This window comes from Littorina saxatilis, linkage group LG8 (assembly GCF_037325665.1).
Source record: "Littorina saxatilis isolate snail1 linkage group LG8, US_GU_Lsax_2.0, whole genome shotgun sequence".
NCBI lineage: Eukaryota > Metazoa > Mollusca > Gastropoda > Littorinimorpha > Littorinidae > Littorina > Littorina saxatilis.
In genome coordinates, this window is record NC_090252.1 from 58,179,726 (window position 1) to 58,205,500 (window position 25,775).

General features: G+C 43.1%; 1 long non-coding RNA gene across 1 annotated transcript in view; it reads right to left on the minus strand.

Annotated features, from left to right (window-relative positions):
• Positions 1-5,794: 5,794 nt before the first annotated feature.
• Positions 5,795-25,775, minus strand: part of LOC138973939 (uncharacterized) — a 37,095-nt gene continuing 17,114 nt past the window's right edge. The window contains exon 2 of the long non-coding RNA XR_011458226.1: positions 5,795-11,792. This is a non-coding gene — a long non-coding RNA (uncharacterized lncRNA). The remainder of the gene's footprint in view (positions 11,793-25,775) is intronic.

Below are 25,775 nucleotides of genomic sequence, written 5' to 3' on the forward strand. Positions count from 1 at the left end.
AATGTTCTGCGCGAAGTTAGAATCCGGTTTCATTCTAGAATGGACCGGGTCCAGGTTGGAATTCTAACCCTGCGCAAGTACAGGGGTGCCATTCTAGAATGAAACCCTTGAATAAAGGGGGCCGTAATGTTTGTAGGTAAGACAGAGTTGTCTTCCCTTGAATTATCTCCACCTGCACCTTCCCTTTGATAAAATGTGGCTGATTTGTCTGAAAAAAATCCTTTGGCGATCTTGCGATGTCATGTCATGTCAAGAAAGTTGACACTCCTGAGTACGCAATAAACAAAGGCAGACCATAGCAAGGGGGACTACCAGGGCGGTAATGTTTGCAGGGCAGTTGTTTTTGTGATGAGAGCCGGTTGCGGCCGCTTGCAATGTCAGCGCTGTCTCCCTCTCGGAAATGTCCGGTTTTTTGACAATTTTTTTGACAGACAGACAGACAGACGGGCAGACCGACAGACAGACCAACAGAAGGACAGAGTGAGTTATAGAGCTGTTGTCACAGGTTTAAAAAAAAGTTGACATTAACAAAAACAGAAATCAACAACAACTTTTGTCTGGTTTTATAATATTATGGGAAAACATTGAAAGCAATTCATAGTAGTAGTACTACCACAACAAATACTCTCAAAGGGGAATTCCATGCCTAAAAGTTTGACAGTTTTTATTTAATCTATCAGAATCCCTACCTTCCAAACTGTGATATGCCCACGTTTCAAACTCCTACAACCCTGCATTACTACTACACAAAAGAACAAAGTTCCAAGAATTATATCCTGGTGCACATTTATTTGTAGAGGAAGTACCAATCATTCAAGAGAGTTCACTTGATTTACAAATGGATTGGAGGTCTGTCATTTCCAAGCAACTGAATTGTAGCTTAAAATCAGTGAATACCCTTTATTTCTGACCAAGCCTCATTGCAATGACAGTCAATTAATTTTTCTCTCCAAAATCACAACATTATACCATGTCATACTTTCAAATAACCTCTAATTGCCCTTGAAAAAAATACAAGCTCCTGACGTTCTCAGTGCCCAGTGACGGCAGAGATTGACGAATTGCAATTCAACCGTGTAGCAAGATGACACCACTTGAGCCAGAGGTCAACTAATGATTAGTAATGACATTCCAATTCACAGCATCTTGATTGACAAGCTTGATTTTCCGTAATAACTGTGGAAAGTCAGAATTTTCAAAAAATTTCCCTGAAAAGCATAAATACTCGAAGCTCAGCGTTCACAAATGAATCAAATGAAAGAATGAAATCGATGATTAGATGCCACAAGACCTTATGTCGAAATACAAACGCCAGTTATGGGATGATATGTCATTTTGGAGAAAACAGAGACGATTTTCTACAGAAACTAGCCTCGCCTTTGCCGATTTTCGTGGGGCCCACCGCAGCCAATTGCTTTCGTTGTGGTCGGCGCTCATAACGAGGGGTTTGCTATGGCTGCGAGTCTTGTGGTCAAAGCAGCACCGTTCTTAAGAGGCGCATGCCTGATAGAACGTTAAAGCTAGTTTAAAAAAAAAAAAATAAAAAAAAATTAAAAAGCCTTTCCCTCGCTCAAACTATATAGTCATATTATATATCGATACAAAGCTAAAGACTTTATCTTCACAATTCAGAAGACCAACTTCATGTATATGAATAAGATTAAAAGTTACAAGCGAGATCGGCAAAACACTGTCAGTCCGGAAATTTCCGTTCGTAGCGATCAGTGCTGAGTGTCTCTCAAAATCGTAATCACTTTCAGAACATCACAATCCCAATTCACGATGTCTTTGAGTAAAGTGTAAAAGACCCGAGAAAAAAAACCAACCAAACACACAAAAAACAAAAACAAACAGAAAATCCACATTTGTGGCTTTGACTGTGTGATAGTCTAACTGAAATGACTATTCCAACTTGGACCCAAATTCCAACCTTGCGCACGGCCGATTCTAGAATGGACCAGCAACAAGGGTTTCATTCTAGAATAGCACCCCTGTACTTGCGCAGGGTAAGAATTCTAACCTGGACCCGGTCCATTCTAGAATAAAACCGGATTCTAACTTCGCGCAGAACATAAACATCAATTTAGCAAATGTTCAGTCACAAATTCAAAGCAAAAGGTAAAGCAGTTGCAATTGACATTTGAGATCAAATTGAGACGAAAGTAAAACAAGAAAAAAAGAACATCAGTGTTCGTGTATTTTTATCCCTGAGTAAAAATGCAGCAACCTTTGGAAATTTGGTCACGAAAATTATATTTGCATTGAGTACATAGCTATGTCAGCGACTTTGATTGTTATTTTTGAAATTATAATTTAATTCAATTACAATCATCATCTTCATCGCCGCCGTCGTCGTCAACGACGTGGTCATACCACCAACCACCACCAACCACCACCACCACCACCACCCTATCACATTCAGTGTGTTCTTGTCAGTGCCACCAGAAGCCCAAAGGTCAGACGTCAACAGTATCCCACACACAGTGACTCCAGCAAGCAAACAATAGCCAAGCCCCATGCCTGTTTACTTTACACAGCACCCTGTGCACTGACGGGCCCGAGACCCTATCAGTATCATAGCGCAGGAAACTGGGTTAGGGGTTGCCGGGCTGCACGAGCACAAGCCTCTCTAAGCTGACAGCGTGTGACAGGGCACACTGCGCTGTCGCCCAAATCAGCCAGCAAGCTGCTCAAGTGGACTTTTCATTAGAGGAAACCTGGAGTAGACAGGTTGCAGTCATACAATGGGACGCTCCGGAGAAACGTTTATTTGTGATAATGTGATGCAAACAAGGCTTACATGTTGCAGTCATGGAGTGGGAACTGGGAGAAAACTGTATTGGAGTTGGTGTATGAGACTGGGATACACCCAAGGCCAACATGTTGTTGTACGTAGTCATGCAATGTGAAAACTAAGGCGACAATTTTCCTGATTTCATATTCGAATTTTTCTGTGTGAGATTGCGATGAAGATGAAGACGCTTAGATCTGATTCAGTAGTAGGGTTTGCGCCATACAAATATCCTTATTATTACAGTTTATTTAGTATTCATCATCTTCATCATCACACACACACACACACACAAACACACAAACACACACACACACACACACAGAGGCAACCATGCACACACAGACACCCACACACACATCACGTACGCACGCACGCAAACACGTACGCACGCATGTACACCCACGCCGCACGCAAGCAAGTCTTTTGAACGTAAAAAAACGTGCTAACCATGCATCAGTTTTATTTCCCGTTTCAATTGCATACAGTTTAATGTTATACGACACTACAACAACTTCAATCATTTTTGTACTTCCGCCGGTCAAATTATCCAACAAAACTGGACAAAACAACGAACAACAAAATCATTGTTAACACAACAAGGGCAATTATTACTTTTCACAAATTTAAACGTGTGAAAAAATAAGCCCCACTATTTTTCTTGTACTAAAACAAAAGGGAAAGGAAAAAGAGGGACGAGCGGGATCTGGAATTTCTTTGGGTGGGTGGCGGGTGGGGGGATGGGGGACGGGGGCATTGAGAGCAGGGGGAGGGAGGGGGGGGGGGTATTTCATAGTGCCAGTAGATTCATTAGAATATATCAAAAATAAATAGAAGAAGAAAAAAATGAACAGAAAGTACACATAAAAGTCAGATTGTCAAAAAATGCATTTACATTAATATCAACAAAATAAACATAACATTCTTTCTTACATCTGATAATTTATGCATATTTATAAAACAATCAGTCCTTGTAATTAAAGCCTTTTTCATCGTCAGAAAACAAAGATTCACAAACTTACAGCTGGTTAAATCAAAGGTGTATGTATCAAGGTAATTACCTACAATATTAAATTTTAACACGCCTGTTATTCAATAATTGTGTTGCACATGCAAATAAACAAATAGTTTCTAAAAAAAAAAATCGTGTAATAACTCCAAATTGAAATATATAAAAGCACAATTGCAACAAACGCCTACGCTTGTTGAAAGCGGAGTTATTTCTAAACTACACTACAAGGCTAGTCTGACTCAAAAGCATTTGAGAGTCCTTGTACTAAAAGCAAATTAAGATCAGCTTTAACAGAGCCATCGAGTCTGGAGTAAATAAGTCAGCATCACATACAACAAGTACACATAAATTCACGTGAACACTTACACCCAACACAATCAGTTTGTCATTGCAGTGACAATCTAATTTAGGATGTAGAGTATTCATTCAAATTTTCACGATCAATAAAGTAATTTATTCAACGTGATAAGCCAGATTGTTTTTAGCTTAAATATTGCTTTTATTGTCTTGTGATTTTTTGTTGACGGTTTTCTGGCAAACCTGAACATAAATAAGTCAGTGTAAACATACTTAGTTTCCTTTACTTAAATACCTTGCTGATGCAAATCGAGTTGTATTTTGTCAATTTGTGCATCTACATACAAGCTTTTAAAAAAATTGTTTTACAATAGTTCGCTAACAGTGAACTTGCACAATTACAATCAACTTTAAAAGATAAACTTAGTAATGGCTGTATTTTTTTATTTTTCTAGTGGCAAAAGTTAAAGAAAAAGGAGAATAAAGCCAAGAGAAAGCAATAGAAGAGTACGAGAACGAGAATCAAATCAACTAAGACAGACTCACATTGATGATCATTTTTGATGTGAATAATATTATGTTGAAACAGTTTATCAGTTTGAAATAAAGTATGTCATTAAGGATGCAAAAATACTTATCTCAGGAAATCATTTAAATGAATCACTTTTGGTTAACAATTCCCTTACGAAGCACGTTATCTCTCAAACGAACAAACATTTCTTTATGTTTAAACAATGTCAGATGTCCACGTCATATCTATGTTTGCCGTGTCGTCAACAGAACGCGTTATAGAAACACACAAATACTCAACTCCGGCAATCGCGGTGCAAATGATTTGACAAAATCAACCAAATAAATCAAACTGAAATGAGGTCTAAATAAAAATCACAAATGAATTCATAGTCCAATCATATTGTTATTGCAAGACTTAAATTTCATCATGTACAAACTCATATTTGATCAGAAATCAGCATCATATTTTTTTTCAAAGAAATGTTGTCATATTCTTCCGCTATGGTACGACAAGAATGTTATGCTGTGAATCTGTTAACGGATCATGCATAAATTGTATCATTAATAAAATATCTGGACAATATTATTCGTACGATCTTCACGAACATATTGTTTTCTCAATTTACTTTTCTCAATTTTTGTATATAATTTTATTGATAAGAACCATTTGACTGTGCAGTTTTGACCAAAAACCAGGTCGCGTTTTGTGTTTCTATAATAATAGGGCCAACATGGATGGTAGGTCACACAAATCTGACCTCTGTCTAGTGTTAAATAAGGCTGAGTGTACTCGGCATTTAAAGAAACAAGAAATGAGGTGTTAAAGCGGTAAATGATTAAAAAACTGACTTGTAGAGAACACGGAGAAAAGAAGAACAGATAAAACAACACGAAAATGCGAGAGAAAAAACCCTCATGGCAAAAAAGCGATATAATCCTGAGACGAAAAAGAACTGGTAAGCAGGAAAGGTAACTACTGATACTAAGAGAGAGAGAGAAAGAGAGAGAGAGAGAGAGAGAGAGAGAGAGAGAGAGGGGGGGGGGGTTGGGGGGGGAGGTTGGGTGGGCGGGAAAGTTAATTTAGAACGGAATAGCAGCTATGCCGACTGCAAATATTATGCGACATTTCGAAACGAAATGTTTTGTGTGTGTGTGTGTGTGTGTGTGTGTGTGTGTGTGTGTGTGTGTGTGTGTGGGTGTGTGTGTGTATGTGTGTGTGTGTGGGTGTGTTCCAGTGTGGGGTAGATAATAAGGACAATAGCACAGAAAAGCCATCGTGTTCATTATGTCCTGCGTCTTCGGGGATTCGTTCGCTTGGACAGCACAGCTTAAGATCTAGACATGTTTCTCTCATTAATTTGTTCTCAAAAATATAACCTTCCAGTTTGGCGTTCATCTAACCCGAGTTATTTTCCCTAAAGGGCGAAGTGAGAGGACAGCTTTAGAGCTGTCCAGTGTCACGTGGTTGACACATCTTCCGGGCTACCTCACACACTCTAAACAAAACTATGTGTTACCTTTTCATAGTTCATCTGAACTGATTCTTCGAAGAGGGTGAAATGAGAGCACAGCTTTGGAGTTTGCCAGCGTTCGGTGATTGATACATCCCACACTTTAAACGCTAAGTCCAGGCCGCCACTGACAAAGTAGGCACCCTCTACTCCACCCCCTTGTCTTCAGCCCCCCCCTCCCCCTCACCCCTTACCCCAACAAAAACCCTGTCGCCAAGTCCTTTCACTTGCAGTCTGGCCCGTCTGATAACAGCCTGGTTACCGCTTTCCTCTCGCCGCGGCCATCTTGTTGCCCGGAAATGGCGGGGGTTACCTCCCCTGTCACAATGTTATCGGTCGTCTGCAGGGAACTGAAGGGGGGCAGGCAACTCTATCACGTTTCCTTCATGCAGTGCAAACAGTTTCAATAAAGACCCGGGAGTTAATAATCTGGGAATAGAAAAGCGAAACTCTGATACAAGGGTTGGCTGGGCGGCTCACCGGAGGTCCGAGGCTGCATGTCGAGGGCTACTTGATCTGTGTGTGTGTGTGTGTGTGTGTGTGTGTGTGTGTGTGTGTGTGTGTGTGTGTGTGTGTGAGAGTCAGTGTGTGTGTGTGTGTGTGTGTGTGTGTGAGAGTCAGTGTGTGTGTGTGTGTGTGTATGCGCGCGCGCGATAGTGTCTGTTTGCCCGCCATGACTAGTTCAATGTGCCATCCATTTTTTGATCACTAATCTGCCGTCTAGAGTACATCCTGGTCAGTCTACGGTCCCCATAGCAACTAACTGCTGCTGTTTACAGTATTTTGAATTGAGCGTTCTGTAAATGGACACTACTTTCTGTTTTTAAGTCTGAGTAACTGCTGTGTCAGAGAATAGGCCTTTTTTTCCTGCATGGTCGTAATAGGAATACAGGTCTGCCCTAAAATGTAGCGTTGTAGTTAGGCCCAGGCCCACATATTACCTTTCATTACCGAAGACAAATAATAATTTGGTGTGTTTTTTAATGCTCTGCTAATGGATATCTTTTTTTTTTAAAAGATTAATTTCAGTCACGGTCGAAATTTCAAGCGAAACCTACCAAAACGGACAGTCACAGCTTACTGACTAAAAATGAGCTCAGTTGTTGCACCAAGAAAGCGAAACGCGACTTATAAAAGTAATATTAGTCCACTCCAAAAAAGGTCGAATTCGGTCTAGGAAAGCACAATGTGGCCAGTCACAGCTGAACCTGCAATTTATCACTTATTTTACACAGTTTCCTGAAAGCTTCCATTGATGATTTTCTCAAAGACTCAATGAACATCATTGGATGTGAGTCCCACAAGTAACATTCTATATATAGGAACATTTTGCAATAACGTCTAAGCTGAAGCCGTATTATTCGTTCCTGTAAAGATTAGTACTATACTGCATAATAATAAAATTATTTTCAAATAAGATTAAGCTGAAGTAGGCCTATCATTTCTTATATGCAATGAAACACCTTTGAGCTCAACCAAGATACTCCTGTTACGCGTGTATTCTTTTCTGAGAGGACTAAACTGAAACACCTTAGGGCTGAGCCAAGATACTCACTCCTATAATTTTCTGTAAAGTGAAACACCATCGAACTGAGCCTTTATCTCAGTAACAACTTCCCCTCAAAGCTGACACTATCGATTCCTTTAGGCCCAAATGAATTCTGCAAAATCTTACACCCCGACACAACAATGAGCGGGCGCTGGCGGTTCATTGTCTGGCGATTTCCTGTCCGAAAGGATATCATCCGCAAAGGGAAATAAAATAACCGGCGAGCCAGGCGATGCAAGAATTCAACGAATGCGAGCCTAGCGAGCAGACCGCTGACGACATGGGACATAATGAAGACTATGGCTTTTCTTGTCAAAGGGCTAAGGTGTGTGGGCTAGAATGAGAAAGGAGACATTGGAATTACACGGCCCAGACTCGAAATTAATGACGGGATCACAGTTTAAAGGACACTGCAAGCCGAGGCGTTCGCAAGGCTAATAATACTCTTTTTTTTAAACCTGTCATCGTAACAGCACCAAAAACGAAAAAGTTTGCCACTGCTGCGCTACTTTTCTATCAAGTGATAACAATTAAAGTGTATCAGCTGCTAAAGTTTGAACAAGATATGAAGGGGGGGGGGGGGGGGGAGGAAAACAAGTTTACGCTTTGTCATGCAGGGGGCCATGACCTATAATTAACATCCGCGAAGTCATATTACAAACAAAAAATGCATACAAAACAAAACAAATAAACAAACTCGTGCTTACGAGCCATGTGGGTATTGCGGGTGCTCTATTCAAGCGCGATCGACAAAAACAATATCAAGCAGAGCTTAACTTGTGACAAAACAAAAGCAATATTTCTGTTCTATCTAAAGCACATCATTCATTGTCCAGCTGTTAAGCTATCTCTAAAGACACAACTGTTTTCCTATTATAACTTTTAAAATATTCTGAACTATAAACCTTCTTTACAGAAAGAAAAACAAAACAGAGAACCAAAGTCTGAAAGAACATTTTTTTTCTTCTAAAAAATATATAATGCGTTCGCATCGTAATGTGAGTGGGAAAAAGTCCAACAACAACAGAAGCAACATTATGTACGGTATCTCTTTATACAACATGTTTACATACAAAAGAAATAAAACTGTACAGTCCAGAATACATCAGCAAAGTTCCTGCTAACAAACATTCGGTATTCAACTTGGCACTTCATCAGTTCACGTAGACACACCGCACATACACTCCACGGTACACATAATTTAACAAGCATAATCAACACAATAATATACTAATCTTGTTTTATCCGTCATTGTGACAATCTTTTTAATTTGTACTGGTTCGGACATTGTAATAAGTATACGCTCGTATTCGTGTCTCTATTGTTTTTCTTTTCATTAATATATCATGATTCAATTTAAAAAAAAAATTCACAAGCATAATTAAGAATTGTCCAAACTTTGTTTCGTTAAAGGCATTTATTCTGATCTGCATATGACTACTCTTCAACAATTAAAGTGCATTGTTAAAAACAAACTCTCACAGGTCGATCATGATGTTAAAAACAAAGAATGTTTCTTTTACTTTAGTTTGATTCTTCATCCAATGCAATTTCTGCATTGAAGAAGCACTTTGTTGTGTAGCCTCAGCTGTTCCTGTTATTCTTCCCGAAATCGATCGATTTTTTTCAATTTCCATTATCGCGTTATTTGAGGGCTTTGTTTACTTTCCATCAAATGTTTGGGCAGAAACAAAGTCTGTCACGATCCAAAACAATCGTTTATCTTCTTCCGATTACTAATAGAAAATATTGTCAAAAGAACTGATTTAGTACACACACGGTAATAAAAAAAAAACACTATTTAACTGTCATTGTTCTTTCCAACCAAACAATAATCAAAAAAAAATACAACCACGAAAAACAACATCCGAACAGTCCAGACACACACGCATGACTCGTTACATTAATTACACATTTTTGTCATAAGTATTCCAATTACTACACTTCATTGTCTATTGCAGATATTTTCGTACTTTCAATTACCAATTTTACAAATGGAGAAATAAAAACCGCTACTCGTTGTAGCAGGTGCTTAATTAGCCAAACAATGTACTTGTCAAAATTCTGTCTGATGCGAAGTCGCCAGTCTCCTTATTTAGCCCCGTGTGTGGTTCGTCGTCACACTGAATGAATCTCAAAATGAAAATATTCACTCTTCTGGCTCAGTTTGTGATGTCAGTTCCACGGGGTTATTCTGAAGATAGCCACGAGGCTAATTCTGGTGATAGCCCCAAAGTCCGCTCTCTGTGCTCACCAACGCCGTTTTATTTAGAATCTCCCACGTTTTTCAGGTGCAGTGATAAAGATGTTTGTCTGTGCGCAGTGTCTTGCAAAGTCATTCTGCTCGCTCCACGAACAAGAATAATACACAAGACCACCAACAGAGCTCTCCTCACTGTTCAGTCCTGAAGGTGCTCCTGTGGGTTTTTTTTACCTTCACAGACATCTTGTCCTTTCATTTCTTTTGCAGGATTATTGTTGTTCTTGTTAGGAAAACATCCCGACTGAGGTTGATGGCACAAAAATGATCGTTTGCAAAAACAGGGACTTGTCAACAACAGTCACAGGTCGTTTGAAACAGAAGTCCCCACCACAACCGGTGTTTCTTGGAGGACTAGGTCAAATCGGAATCGTGGCAATCTTGCTGAAAGACGGCTTTTCATCTCATCTGGGCACTCTGAAGTTAGAATTCTCTTCATTCGTACGAAGTTTCCCGTCGGAAAAATGCCGAAGAAGGTCGTTTAAAGCTATTTTACAGGGTAATGCGTTTCTGACTCAATTCAAAGTGTGAGCCCCATTGTTTAGGCCAAAAAAAAAAATTGTCTGTTTAGGGTAACATGACCAAAAAAAGTAGGGTCGGTAGGTAGGTAGGTTTTTGTTTTTGTTTTTTGTTGTTGTTGTTGTTGGTGTAAATGCTATGTTGGCTGAACATTCACTTCTTATATTTGATGAATACATGTTTCAAAACTAACGTATAAATAAAACAGATAAAAGGGAGAGAAAGAAACGCCAAATGTCTCTTTTTAGCATTTTTACCTCTTTTTTTGTTGTTTTTGTTTTGAAATCAAAAAAAAGTTTTTGGGTCGGCGCCAAATCGATAGGGTCGGTCGGGTTACCCTAAACAGACAATTTTTTTTTGTTGGCCTTACTGCTTTTACCAGAATGCTCACCCATTTCATATAAACAGCAAACACTTTGAATGGTCTCGCCATCCGAGTCCAACTGTCTCGTGTGCATGACAAAGTCTTAGGTTGAACAGTATACACATACGCTAAGACAGTCAGTACATTTCAGAATTCCGCCTCGCAGTTTGTGAAAGGACAGTTATTTTCTTCATATGTCCTTTTGGCGTTGACTTTATTCATCTATTGCTGACAGAACAAGAAGACCGTATCTTTGTCTAGAGGAGTGCACATCCGACAGTATCAGAATTAGAAGCAACTGCAGTTAGTGCTTCGTGCCTTCAACACTCTCCCATTTGCAAAAGTCCAATAAAACCGCTGTCTCAGACCGAAGTCCACACTTCTAAAAAGGTAGAATGTTTTCCTCAGCATACCATCAACGACGAATCTCTCGAGACCGAAAATGAAGAAGTCTCGCTAAAACCGAGACTGACACCACACATTGTCTTGCGAAAACGGAGATTGAAACCACACAAGGTCTCGCAATTTAACCGAGTCTGATCAAGTCTCAGAAAACCACTCTAGGTCACGCACACGTCTCACGAGACCAAAGAACAGAACACTGACATCATCATCTCACGAGACATCAGGAGGAGGGACGAGACCTGAACACGGACTTTGAAATAATCACTGCAGTGAGGCCCAATCCCCTGTGAAATCAGGAGGCAAAGGGGGCCAGTTCTTACAGATGAATAAAGGGTGGCGATGGGGCAGGGGGTAATATAATAATATATTATACGGGGGTCAGTGGACCTCACAAGTGGGGAGGCGAGAGGTAGCTGGAGTTGCAGTCTGTTTTGCAGCCATCGCTGGTGGAGTCGTCATCGAGGTCTGAGGTGCTCTCCATGTCTTCAACCTGTTCCTGCTTCTTCTTGGCCGTCGCCATTTCTGCCGCGTGCTTCTTCCTCCACTTGGTGCGCCTGTTCTGGAACCACACCTGCAAGCAGATAACGTATAAGATAAAGTCTTAATCGAGGACCCTATACAAAAAAGTAGAGGCGATCTTCCGAATCATCTTCGAGAAAGTGACGTCACACACTAAGACATTGTCAATGAATCAAGTAGAAGTTGTTTCCCGAATAAGTCCCGTAAAATTGACGTCACCAACGTAGTGAAAGTCAAGGACAAAAAAAAAAGAAGAAGAGATTATCTCACGAAACATCTTCAAGAAAGTAGCGTCAAACACGAAAAGAAGAGTAAACATTTTGAGATTGATTCATGAAGTGTGAGGTGGAACCTCACTTGGAGCCTTATCGGGAAATCGCAAAGGAACAATGTTTGGGCATGCTCTTCCTATGTCGGATTTCCCTCGGCCAATTTACAATGACAGAAAGTAGACTTCTAGGTAATTGTGTATGTTGTTGAATACTTGTTGCTTGTTTGATTCTTTTTTGTAATCTGGATTTCACGCTGTGAACAAGAACAACAAGAACAACAACAACAACAACAACAACAACAACAACAACAAGAACAGCAAGAACAAGAACAAGAACAACAACAACAACAACCAACAACCAACAACCAACAAACAGAGAGAGAGAGAGAGAGAGAGAGAGAGAGAGAGAGAGAGAGAGAGAGAGAGAGAGAGAGAGAGAGAGAGAGAGAGAGAGAGAGAGAAATAGAAAGAGAGAGTGTGTGTGTGTGTGTTGTAAGTGACTGAGCAGACACGCAGATCGTAATAATCATTCCGAAATATACAGGTACCACACACGAAAAATAAACACATAACCACCATACCAAAAATCGTCTTCACGGCATATCCCACCCGACAAGCACATAAACACCCCAGAAGCTCCAATAATCCATTACGATCGCCGCGAATCAAAAACACCCCGGATGCGATTTTTACGACAAAGCTGGATCCCCGCTTAGTCAGCAGAGCAGAGTAGCTGCGAGATCGCGTTGTGCAATAAAGTAACGGTCCTGGAAAGAGCCATAAAGAGCGTGGTGAGTTATCCGCCCCTGGGTTCCCTCCCCTGCCCTTTCACCCGCTGCTCACTTGTCACGTGATCAGCGAGCGCGTGCAGCACGTGCGGCAATGTTTAGCACGTCGTCAAAGCGAGGCCTCTGGAGGCACCCGACTCTTATCCGTGACCTTCTCCTACACATGCTCTTCCGTGTTCTCCGGCGGAAGTGCTGGTCGTGCATCAAACAAATCACAATGTTGGGAACGCCTGAAAAAGCGATGTGAACATTGCCACTGTATGTAATCGTGGGTATTATTGTGTGGGCGGCTCACACATGAGTTACATCCTATTGGGGGTTTCCTGGCTGTTTCGTGTGATTCCTACCCTGTTGTCACTCCCATTCAGACTTTCCGTCTTTTGAAGTTGAGTGTGCCAAATATCTTACATCACTTTTATGCTTGTAGTCGTTAGTTTTTGCGTGTGTGTAGATGTTAAAAGTCTCAAACTGAAGCTCAACTAAATAGTACATATATTTAACAACAAACCAATTAACTTATCATCCCTTGTCTACATTGAAAGGGTCGCACAGAAAGCGTGTTCTTCCTCAACAACGAATCCGTTGCATCAGTAGCTCGGCTAAAATTACCTTTATCTTTCACAACCTTTTTTTCTGTTAGAGGACGGACTGGGTTGGGTTGGTTGGGGTTGTGTAGAGCAGTTTTGGTTCTGAAAATAATTGGTGAATTCCATTTCCGGAAATGCATAAACGTGAAATTTGTATGTCTCGCGTAACAAGGCTATCCGGACCTCTGTAAGTCCTCAGTTCACCCTTTCACTTCATTCACTGCATGCAATACATTATCACTGTGTTTGGAGATAAGCGTGGGTGGAGATAAGCGTGAACATCGCTGAATCTGGACTTTTTGCATACCCTAACAGATAAGTAAAGCTACCATAAACTAAATTAAATCTTGAAGATTGACAAAGATAAGAAAAAGCGACGAGACCTTCTTCTTCTTCTTCTGCGTTCATGGGCTGTAACTCCCACGTACACTCGTGTTTTTGCACGAGTGGAATTTTACGTGTATGACCGTTTTTACCCCGCCATTATGGCAGCCACACGCCGCTTTCGGAGGAAGCATGCTGGGTATTTTCGTGTTTCTATAACCCACCGAACTCTGACATGGATTACAGGTTTTTTTTCGTGCGCACTTGGTCTTTTGCTTGCGTGTACACACGAAGGGGGATAAGCCACTAGCAGGTTTGCACATAAGTTGACCTGGGAGATCGGAAAAATCTCCACACTTAACCCACCAGGCAGCCGCGACCGGGATTCGAACCCTCGACCTTCCGATTGAGAGGCCGACGTCTTACCACCCGCACAGCGCCCGTCTACGACGAGACCAAATCTTGACTATTGAAATCTTGACGATTGACTGAGACAAGTCTAGGTAGCGCGAGTACTAAACATTTTACCTTGACGATGGACAGATATACGAGAACAGGTATTGTAAACTACACCAAACCCTGGCGATTGACAAAGGTAAGTACAGGTAGCGTAGACTAGTACATCAAACCTTGACGACCCGTGAAGAAGCTTCAAGCCGATCTGGTAGTTTTGATGAAATTCGCATAAAGGCGTGTTGAATACAGTCATAAAGATGGTAAACCGTCTGAGACGGTGATATGAAAATCACATAAAAGAACGGAGCCCTGGCTCGTAAACATCATCCAGTGTCCGTGAAGCCAACGACAGAAAACTGGCCCCTCTATCATGGCGGAAAGCAAGGGGGATAAATCATGGGGCTCAACTCGATCGTTTTGTCATTTAGGGGCCGAGGATGGGGATTTAGCGCGAAAACAGAGAGTAAATATCAGTAAATATGCACCTCGGCGGCGCGCTTGTCCGGTCCGGCGCAGTCACGATGCCTCTTCCTGTCCTGTCCTCGCGTTTGAAGCGGGCATCAATTAACATCTTTGTGTCTGTCAAAACGGTCGCGATACGTTACGGCCACTGCAAGTCCGAACAAACGTTCAATACGTGTCAGCCCCCCTGCGGAAACAAGGGATTTTCTCCAGATTTGGTAGGGATTTTCTCTTTGCCTTTTGGTTGTTAATATCAATGCTGTTCATGCTGGTTTTTCGGGCTTGTGCTTTGTGTCCTTATGGAGGGTGAATGGATGCGTGTTTTTGTGTGTGTGTGTGAACAGTGGTTTCAAACCGTTCGGTGCGGAAAAGGCTGACTCTGGAGACGAATTGAGCTGTATTAAGGTTTTTATCAATTAGAAATGGCTGCATTTTTGAAACACACGAAGACGTGTATTACAGACACTGACGGTGTTCGTGACATGCACTAAAAAAAGGATTGGTAACAAAAAGTGATTTTCAGTGTTACTCTCATGTAAACTTTGATTCTACCTCATGTATGTATCGGTTCATTCTGATGGCAGTTTTTTATGGGCAGTCAGTGGAAAGTCTTTTTTTATTTACGGTAGAGCTAACAGCTGCGAGTGAACGATTTTCATGAAAGAAAAATCTATCAAACATGATGAAAGAGAAGGCATTTACAGTCTCATGCATCAGCTCTGGCAGAAATCCAAAGACGAGTTCATTCAGTCGCGGAGAGTTTACACCTCAATCACCATCGGTGACCTCCCTTGACTGTAGCGCTCTCTGGTGGTGAAGGCGCGGAGTGTGTGGCGGGCAGGAAGAACGCATCATGGCGGCACACATAAACTCAAGTCATTCCGTTCAGGCGAGTCGTGTTTCACGACGTCTCCATTTGCTCTTTATGTCATTCGCTCGGTGCGCCTGGATGCGACTGGAAGCCAATTGCAACACCTATCTGCATAAAAGTTATGACTCGCCAGGGCGGCTCACTTTCTCGGCGGTGAACAATAGCGAGCTCCTGCAAATAAATTCAATGAAACAACTGGTGCTCGGTGCATCAGTTTAAAATTACCGATCGCGTGATAAAATAAAACGAGATGTCGGGTGTATAAATTGAAGTGTATCTGGTGCACCGAAAAAAGGTCTTTGTTAACATCTGGTTTCGACAAAACCCTGCTTAACTTTGTCCACCAGGATGTTGTTCGCCAATGCAAGTGCACAGACGACAGTGTGAAAACAGGTACAGATCTGTTTCTGCTGCTGTCCTGGCCCACCAAAAAGATTGCAGCCCTAGCCAACCATCAAAGCAGATTCAGAGCCATCGAAAAAAAACAACGAAAGAAGCACACACGCGCGTACGCGCAAACAATTGTTAACGCAACAGATCGAAGGTGTGTAGGGATAGAATGATGGGGTGAGATTGGGTGGTGGCACTGGCGGTTCAAACAGGTGTGAAGACAGGATCAGAAGAGGAAGCCGGGAAGAAGAAGAAGAAGAAGAAGAAGAAGAAGAAGAAGAAGAAGAAGAAGAAGAAGAAGAAGAAGAAGAAGAAGAAGAAGAAGAAGAAGAAGAAGAAGAAGAAGAAGAAGAAGAAGAAGAAGAAGAAGAAGAAGAAGAAGAAGAGGAAGAAGAAGAGGAAGAAGAAGAAGAAAACGAAGAAGAAAAAGAAAAAGAAGAAGGTCACAAGGGGCTGACAGAGGAGGGGAAGATGCGGAGGAGGAGGACGGGGAAGGCAGTGAGTGCGCTGCGTCCCACCGAGGTCTTGCACTGCATGGGGGGCACCTCGCGGACATTCTTCCTGCCGGACTCTGCCCGGCTCCCCCAGCTCTTCCTCTGTCTCCAGGGCTTAAACCTCCACCTTTACGGCCCCTCGATAGTCACTGCCAGTTTACGCGGCCCTAAAGGCCCCGGGGGGAACGGGCGATAGATGTTAAAAAGATAATGGTGAGAGGTCTTTTATGGCGCGCAATGCTAATTCAGAGCAACTGGCTGGTGGTCACTGGGAGGGGGGGGGGGAGGGGGGAGGCTTGGCGGTGTGATCATTGCGTCGTGAGTTGAACATCCGTTGTAGTGTCATCTGGTACGTAACCCCCCCCGCCCCCCCCCCCCTCCCCGCTTCCCCCTTTCCACAATCTCCCTTCATTTTCCCCTTGTCTTTTTGTCTTTTTTGTGAGACACACTCGGTTTAATTCCTCGTTCGCACTGATGGGACTCAGCGAGGACAAGCTCACACGAGGTGATGAACTTTGTGTGTGTGTGTATGCGGAGGAGGGGGAGGGTAGAGAGAGATAGAGATAGAGACAGAGAGATGCAGGGTGAGGGCGAAGGTGAGGCGGAGGGAGGCAGGTGTGTGTGTGTGTTGTGTGTGTGTGTGTGTGTGTGTGTGTGTGTGTATGTGTGTGTGTGTGTGTGTGTATGTGTGTGTGTGTGTGTGTGTATGTGTGTGTGTGTGTGTGTGTGTGTGTGTGTGTGTGTTGTGTGTTGTGTGTGTGTGTGTGTGTGTGTATGTGTGTGTGTGTGTGTATGTGTGTGTGTGTGTGTGTGTGTGTGTGTGTATGTGTGTGTGTGTGTGTGTGTTGTGTGTGTGTGTGTGTGTGTGTGTGTGTGAGTTACTGTCAGCAGCAAAGTCAAGTCGGTCGTCCCAGGATAGTTTGAAGACTCTCAGGGCCGTGTTTCGGTGCAGTGCGACATACGTTGTCTTCATACTGTTCAGCAAAGAACGAAGCCAATCGTAGTAAATGTGCATCCAGAGATTAGGATTTGGGTATTAAAAGCGCTGGGTATCATTCGACCTGCCTTACCATAATTTGTACACAGCATGCATCAATCTATATGGAGCTACCTACATGAATTACGTTACACTGAAAGCATGAGGTGTTGAAACACTAAAGAGAAGATAGCAATCATCAGAAGCACTATTTTCTTAATCAAGGCTGTGCTATCAACGTCCCTGAGTACAAAGAGTGTTGACTAAATGTTACAGATATTGAAGAAAACAAGTATGAGAAATGAGATACATGAGCTAATGGAAGGTGTTTAAAAAAAATTAATCCGAGGACTGCAGAACATATCCGAAAATTGCCAAAACTTGTATGACAACTAAGGCAAATTTGCCGACGAAAATTCTAGCGATATCCCTTGGTCCTTGATCAAAAGAAAATCTGTCCACAGAAAAAAGCTAACACGGCAAGGAAACCGAGAAAACCACAGCAAGGAAAAGAAAATGTTTCTTTATTTGGTGTTTAACGTCGTTTTCAACCACGAAGGTTATATCGCGACGGGGGAAGGGGGAAGATGGGATAGAGCCACTTGTCAATTGTTTCTTGTTCACAAAAGCACTAATCAAAAATTTGCTCCAGGGGCTTGCAACGTAGTACAATATATTACCTTACTGGGAGAATGCAAGTTTCCAGTACAAAGGACTTAACATTTCTTACATACTGCTTGACTAAAATCTTTACAAAAATTGACTATATTCTATACAAGAAACACTTAACAAGGGTAAAAGGAGAAACAGAATCCGTTAGTCGCCTCTTACGACATGCTGGGGAGCATCGGGTAAATTCTTTCTCGTCCCAACCAATATGGGACTCCCCCTAACCCGCGGGGGATGAAAAGGAAAAGGCAGAGAGCGTGAACATCATAAGCACAAAGACAGTGTCGCTCGCTCTGACCAGAACGCCGTAAATTGTCGCTGGGTGTTCTGTGTGAAAACATTGATGACGTGCCGAGATGTCATTGGCGGAACGGAGCTCTACTCAGCGCCGTCTGGTGGTGCGTGGCAGGCGAAACAACACAAACGGAACCCCCATGAAAATTCCTGGGTTTGTTGAAACAGCTCCACTACAGTATGCTTTCATCTTCGGCACCTTGCTGTTTGCCATTACTATTTCAGTGTTTGGTGGAGAGAGAATGGGGTAAGGCACGAACAAGGGTAAAGGAGACAGTGTCACAAGATTTTAGGCTATCATTGTATATGTCATTACAATCCCCCAAAATGTCTGTGTCCATTTGAGTACGTTTTACACGTATTTTACTTGTTGTACGTATGCTCCTTTTCATGATGACTTTATTTCTTGGAGTCGTCGAAGACCTTATGATGACTTTATTTCTTGGAATTGTCGAAGACCTTATGATGACTTTATTTCTTGGAATTGTCAAAGACCTTATGATGACTTTATTTCTTGGAATTGTCAAAGACCTTATGATGACTTTATTTCTTGGAATTGTCAAAGACCTTATGATGACTTTATTTCTTGGAATTGTCAAAGACCTTATGATGACTTTATTTCTTGGAATTGTCAAAGACCTTATGATGACTTTATTTCTTGGAATTGTCAAAGACCTTATGATGACTTTATGTCTGGGAATTGTCAAAGACCGAAATAAAATGTTGTTTAAACCACCAGGACCTGTAAATGCGACCGGATGGGTAGAGCATATGTTGGAGCTTTCAGAACTGCTGAGCCTTACGATACCAAATAAACTGCGCGAGGAAGGCTCAGTGTAGAGGTGGGACTATAAGAGGCCGGATACGAGAGTACAATTGAAGGGAGGAGTGCTCTAAAAATGTGCAAATGTTTTCCCCAAAGTGAAATTCTTTTCACTGCATGAACTCTCGTTAGCCACCTGGGGTAGTGGTGATTGACATATGTTAAAACTGGAAAATGACAAAATCACGACATTTGCCAAAGAAAAACCTAAAAATGTCAGAGAAACAGCAAACCTGCATGTTGTGCTACAAAACAGCTGTGTATGTAATCTTAATCATAACTTGTTTACACTTTGTGGCCAGAGGTCACTCCAAGGTCATATTAAATCATAGTAATTTAGCAAACACTTGTCCCCTGGAAGTAACACTAAATTGTGGTTAGAACACACAGCTTTCGAGCGCAGGAACTTTGTCAATGGAAACTAATCTTGATGCTTACGAAAGTTCTCAGTTTTCAAGCGTAAAAGCCGTTGTTTTCCGTCGTATCGAAACAAAACTCAAAACGGAAAGCTTGGAAACGAACTCCAAAACTGAGGTCTCAGTAAATCAGGGCACGAATGCACTCACACACTCTCTCTCTCTCTCTCTCTCTCTCTCTCTCTCTCTCTCTCTCTCTCTCCTCTCTACTCTCGCTCTCTATCACTTTGTCTGTCTTTTTGTCTGCCTGCCTGCCTATCTGTCTGTCTGTCTGTCTGTCTCTCTCTGTTTCTCTCTGTCTGTCTGTCTTTCTTTCTCTCTCTCTCTCTCTCTCTCTCTCTCTCTCTCTCTCTCTCTCTCTCTCTCTCTCTCTCTCTCCGCTTGTCTCGAATACAGTTTCAAAGATTTCATATTGTAATTTTCCCTTATTTTTTCTGGAGCCTTGTCTCTCTGCGCTGCGCTCCATCTATCAACGACAACAGCAGTTATAGCAAACGCCAGGGACGAGTGCAGCCTGGAACAATGAAATAAATTGTACACTCTTCTTTTTTTTCCTTCTTGATTCTCCATCTTCTTGTTCTGCTTTTACAGCTTTTTCTCCCGCCATGATAAATTTGTTTTTGTCATCTCGGTCTCCAATACATGCATAAACTGGTTCCTGTTCCGTTTTTCAACTCAGAGCAAGCAACGGGGGTGGTCTCCCCTGAGTCTGTCAATCTTCAGACCGGGGGATAGAGACGCAATCGGTTCGTCAAAAAAACAACATGGCATTTTAACAAGCAGTCTGGTTGAACGCTTAGTGGCGCCATTGCTGGCAAATACTACACACATCATGATGTACTTTGGCATCATTTTTATGAACACCGGTGAAGCAGAAGCTATTTCTGGAAATCTCATAACGGCTCACCCACAGTCTAAGGCGGACAGGCAGATGGGCGATCGTATGCGCATGCGCAATTGCACGTGCACACATGCTGACAGACTGACAGACGCACATGACTCCTTAATATTAAAGAGCTCGGTGACTAAAAAAGAATTGTAGGACATTTATTAATGTGTGTGTGTGTGTGTGTGTGTGTGTGTGTGTGTGTGTGTGTGTGTGTGTGTGTGTATGTGTGAGAGGGAGGTGTTCAGAAAGGGGGCAGCGATAACTTGTGTATTTTTGTCTGTTTGCGCTTGCTTTGGCCATCATGTATGATGAAATGTCAATTTCTTATTTATTTGTTTATTTATTTGATTTAAAAAATATTCAAACCTCCTCTCCCCTCCAAGCTTATACAGCCCCACTCCCCACTCCCCTTTTCAGTTCCTCCTTCTTCCAGCAGTAAAACACATTGCCACATGCGCTAGCTAGTTGTTTTGATAGGTAGGCGCAAAAAACAAGACGGGAGGTGTCAGTAAATCAGAGAGATCTACAGAGTGTGCTTGTCGGACTCGCAAAAGGAAAACACGACAGCGTATATTTCTCTCTTGCCAGACGCTTAAAACTACAGCATGTACAGCTATACGCATACACAAGTCTTCTCCCGGACGGAGGGGGGAGGAGGGTATTGGGGGGGGGGGGGAGAGGGAAGGGGGTGTATCCATTGACCCGGAACGGCAAGGATCGGGGACCACACGGGACGAAGCGAGGACAAACATGTCTTAGGGGACACGTTAAGATCTGCGTTCCGTCTCTGTTAGATCTACCTCCGCCTCTGTGAGATCTACACTCGCCTCTGTCGGATCGCTTTCGACCCCCTCAACACCTCGGCCGGATGACGTCGTAATTGGCTCGCAGGGGACATTACTCCCGGCGAAAAGAGCTTCCAATGAAGTTATCGTTCATAGAAATGTGCTTTCTCAATTTTCCGATCCCAGATACCATCGAGGAGCGTATCCTTGCAAGGGCGAGTTGTTTTCCCAGCGCGTTTTGCAGCCCCGACTGGGAGATGAGACTCCCCGTGCGAGGGGCTTGTGAGGAAAGATGTCTGCGGTTGGTAACCCCAGCCCTGGGCCTACCAGATAGACACAATCAGACTACAACACAATACGGGTTGTGCTAGATGCAGCACCTAGCATATAACCACGTCATGTCCCAAATAGACGCTGTAGAAATATTAAGTTAGCATAGCATAGCTAGGTGCAGTCACGTTTAAAGACGAGGTGAATTCTGGTGCGGTATATCCTGAAGGTGTGAAAACCACTGCACAGCCTTACAATCGTGCGTGAGGTTTTGACCGAGCACAGGAATATTACTGAACTGTGTTACTTGTGTGAAGAGGTAATACACATAACCTAACATCCAGGGACTAATATGCACGTGCAACCTATATTTTACAAGCTTTGTGTGCGACAGTGGAAGAAGAAGAAAAAGAAGAGAGAGAGAGAGAAAGAGAGATGGAGAGAGAGAGAGAGAGAGAGAGAGAGAGAGAGAGAGAGAGAGAGAGAGAGAGAGAGAGAGAGATACGAACGTTTTCTTGGAATTATCCTCATGGATCTTTCCAAGAAAAAGGAGGGGGAGGAGGGGGTGGGGGGGGGGGGGTTTCTTCTCCTTCTTTGCGTTTCATTTGAATAAGGATAAGCAGGTGGTCACGCAATGACGCCAACACGACAGGCCCCTACGCTGTAAATGTCAGCCCGTGGCAAGGAAAGCATTTGAATAGCAAAAGAGCCAGATGGAGTGAAGGCAAATGGAGAGTGGAGCCACAGAGCATAGAAAACCAATACAGGCTCGCACAATCATTGATAGAAATCTGCATGCGGTTTTATAGCGAACAACCATTGGTTTTGTGACATTAAACTGCGCCCACATTAGCTACGGCAAATCTCGCTTAGAACTGATAGAGCCGCGGTGCCCCCCCCCCCCCCCCCCCCCCCACCCCATAACTGAGACAACCACAGATCGAAGGAATACCAATCAAAACCTCGTTCCGCGGTGCCTTTCTCACAGGGCGGGCTAAAGTGATGCCATTATTTCGGCATCCGCCCAGCCTGATTTCTGTTTCAAGAGCAGCTCGTAGGTCTAACAAGGTTACATTTGCACGGGGCCCCGCCGCCCAACAAACGCCGAGTTGTCACCGAGGGGAGCCGAGCGTGAGGCTCGTGTGAGATCGTCACTTCCCGGCCAGCGTCGGGCGACCAATCCCAGAGAGTGACAGCTCGTGCGCTGCGCGTGCCCGCTCATGCGTCGTCCGGGTGTCAATTTCTGGCCAATGCGCCATGAAAGGGGTTGAAGAAGTCGGCCGGAATCGAACTTTATCACCGAGAGAATGAAATTAATATAAACGGGGTATAAAATTTCATTAACAAGAATTGGATGCGCGGAGGAGAGAGAGGGAGCGCATTGGCACGAAAAGACGCTCGGGCGAGGCGGACTGACTAGACGAATTGAGCTTTTCCCTGCACCGAAGCACTCGTCCAGGGAAATAAATTTTCCCCCTCAATGCCTTTCTGGCCTGCGCACCCGGATCAGCTCGCAGCTAACGACGTTTCGCGCATGCCCATTGTTTCAAGCGGCTTGCGCACGTATGCGCGCGACGGTGTGCGCGAGGGGTGCACGTGACTTCATGCTAATGTTGCATGGGGCGCCAACAGCTTGGAACGAACAGTCGAATGAGGCTGCTTTTGTCCCCCCCCCACCCTCCCTTAACAGTCAAAAGATCAGTCGAAATTTATCCAGATATCCCGCGCCGCCAAAGCCCTGAAAGAAAAAGAAGAAAAAAAAAGAAAAAAAGAAGAAGAAGAAAAAAAAGGGGGGTTGGGGGGGGGTAGAAAAGGCCTCCGCGGATTAGGAAACAAAACTGTCGTTAGTGAGATGGTATCCAAACCCACCCCATTATCCCGCGCTCTCTGTGAGTGGCGAAGCGGTCCCAGGAGGCCCCCACAGCTCCTAAAACCCAGCGCAATTTGTTTTGTGTCGGCGACGTCGCGATATGACAGTGCCTGTCAGCCTGTATCGATCCGGGCTTTTAATCCCTGACCAATGGGAGACGAGCTGCGGCGATGCTGTTCTGCTCTGGGAACACGCGGTCGGAAAGAAAGGCGGTGCGGGAGGGAAGGAGGGATTGGGGAGGGAGAGGACACAGGAGGAGAGGGGGAGGGGAGGGGGAAGACTTAGGGTTTAACGTCCTCTTAGACCAACTGGTCTATATTGGGACAGGTATTGATAATACGTTGAAGATATGGTGTGATACTTTGATTCGAACAAGCCCGCTGTGGCTGTCTTCTTCGACACACCAGCATTGGGTTTGTCTCTTCAAAGTATCGAAATACGATCATGATAATCGGAGACGAGAGATGATGCATGCGTGTCTTCGTGTTTTCCAAGCCCTGAGACTTTCGCTGTGAACGTGGGATCTTTTTCGTGCGCATGTGTGCACACGGGGGTGTTCGGACACCGAAGAGAGTCTGCACAAAGGTGACTCCGAGAAATAAATCTCTCGCCGAACGTGGGGATCGAACCCACGCTGATAGCGACCAACTGGCTACAAAGCCAGCGCGCTACCAACTGAGCTACGTCCCCGCCCAAGGGGTGGGGGGGGGAGAGAGCGCGCAAGTGAGAGAGAGAAAGAGAGAGTGAGAGAGAGAGAGAGAGAGAGAGAGAGAGAGAGAGAGAGCGAGAGGGAGAGAGAGAGGATTCCATTGTGGCGAGGCTTATCCTCTTCATTAGGGGTCGGAGAACAGGGCCAAGCACAAGTATACGAAAAATGAGAGATAACTATCTTCGCACGACACGTCCACAATCTTTGTGACATAATTCAAAGTTGCTGGAGTCGTTAGTTCATAGTTTAAAACAAAACCCACAAAAAAACAGCATGCCGACCTTTAACCTGGGTATGCTATGCACAAGGCAGCTGCAGATCTAAAAAAAAAATTCGCGAGGTTGTTATATTCGATCATTTGTCTTTTTATTTTTTCTTCATTGATGAAGTCATGATTTCAACTACAGTTGGACGTTTCCCTGAGCCTCTGCCAACACCACAGGACAAGTCGCCCTCTGGAAGCGATTTTCTCTTCTGTCTCGCGCGAGACATGCGTGGCCAAACAAACACCGTCGCTGCGGCTATCTTTCACCAGACTTTGTGTCTCCCAAGCTTCTTTTTTTCTTCCTGCCATCTTGAAACGTACTCCCTCCCTGACCCCCGAATAAAAGGAAAAAAGAGAAAAAGTTTGTTGAAAGAGTATTCGTACAAGCAGGTCAATCTTGCTTTAACAGAAAAAAAAGCTTGGTTTGAGCAATTTACTGCTTTCTGTTTTCGTACACTCTTCTGCCAAAAGATCACTGGTTTGTGCAAGTACAGATGTTTGGTTTGTAGCTGAAAGTTAAAGCTTGTCATGCTTTGTGCAAGTGCAGATGTTTGATTTGTAGCTGACAGTTAAAGCTTATCATGCTTTGTGCAAGTACAGATGTTCGATTTGTAGCTGAAAGTTAAAGCTTATCATGCTTTGTGCAAGTACAGATGTTCGATTTGTAGCTGAAAGTTAAAGCTTATTATGCTTTGTGCGAGTACAGATGTTCGATTTGTAGTTGACAGTTAAAGCTTATTATGCTTTGTGCAAGTACAGATGTTCGATTTGTAGCTGAAAGTTAAAGCTTATTATGCTTTGTGCTAGTACAGATGTTTGGTTTGTAGCCGAAAGTTAAAGCTTATTATGCTTTGTGCAAGAACATATGTTTGATTTGTAGCTGAAAGTTTAAGTGTATCTGCAGCTGCCTGAAGTGGGTGTGCGTGGAAGTGTTTCTTGTTGTTTCTCAGCGTGCATTAACTGCATCAACCACATTGATGTGGTAATTTCTCCGTGAAATATTTGATCACAGTGAGCCCCATTTCAAAGCGCTTCGTGTTGAAGACTTTCGCCTAAAAAGGACCTTGGTTTGCCATGTTTTTTCATTAAGTTCTGAAAATTGATCTCCACAGTGCTGTTTTTTTTGGATAAAGTCTGTAAACCTAATTTTCTATTGAAAAACTTCCTCTGTGATATTTTTTTATTTTTTTTACATTATTGGAGGTCTTAAACAAGCAGTTCCAACGTTGTGACGGAAAACAACCGCCAACCTCATCCGATGGCTACATTTCTCTTCTCAGTAAAATAAATCAAAAACAACAACAACAACAACAACAACAACAACAACAACAACAACAACAACAACAACAACAACAACAACAACAACACACACACACACACAAAACGTAGAGAATGTGACCAACGATTTGCAACGTATCGAACATTC